General features: G+C 40.3%; 1 protein-coding gene across 2 annotated transcripts in view; it reads left to right on the top strand.

Moving 5' to 3' along the window:
• Nucleotides 1-588, top strand: part of Leo1 (LEO1 homolog, Paf1/RNA polymerase II complex component) — a 24,436-nt gene that overhangs the window by 2,892 nt on the left and 20,956 nt on the right. The window lies entirely within an intron of this gene.

Raw genomic sequence — 588 nt, 5'->3', positions numbered from 1 at the left:
TTGCAAACTCTGAAAGTCTAGGTCAGGCTGAATCATGCTTAGGGGTCGTGTTCTTTCTAGCACATGCCAGCCCTGTTGTCAGCACTGCAAAGTGAAAAAAAGATGTGTGTTTGTTTGACAGTTTTTCTTTCCACAGTTGAATGCCTGTTTTTGCTCTGTAGTTTGTGATGAAAAATCTGTTGTGATCCTTACAGAGGATCCCTTTTATCTTGCTGTTTTCACAATTCTCTGATAACTTGGTGAAATGTTTATGTGTGGATCCCTTTAAGTTCTTCCAGTGTGGCATTGATGTTCATTAAGCTTCTTGAATGTGAAGACTCATCAAATTCGGTCATTGTTTCTTTAGCTATGATTTTCTTCTAGAAGGCCATAATGCACATGTGATGTCCTTGATGGCCATGTACAGTTTTTTCCTATACTTATGCTTTTAAGCTCTGTCTATTTTTCTTCTTTTCTCCTCCTCCTGTATTTCTGGTACAGGTTCCAAGTAATGGTACCTGTACCAGAAATGTGGGTCTGTGTACTTTGTGTGGGTGAACTAGGCAGTGAAGGGTGGGGCTGGGTAAGGTAAAACATGAAGAGGTCTAC

Source organism: Microtus ochrogaster, chromosome 5 (genome assembly GCF_000317375.1).
Source record: "Microtus ochrogaster isolate Prairie Vole_2 chromosome 5, MicOch1.0, whole genome shotgun sequence".
In the NCBI taxonomy this organism is placed as follows: domain Eukaryota; kingdom Metazoa; phylum Chordata; class Mammalia; order Rodentia; family Cricetidae; genus Microtus; species Microtus ochrogaster.
The sequence above is the reverse complement of the archived record's forward strand: the minus strand, read 5'-3'. Positions and strand labels throughout refer to the sequence as shown.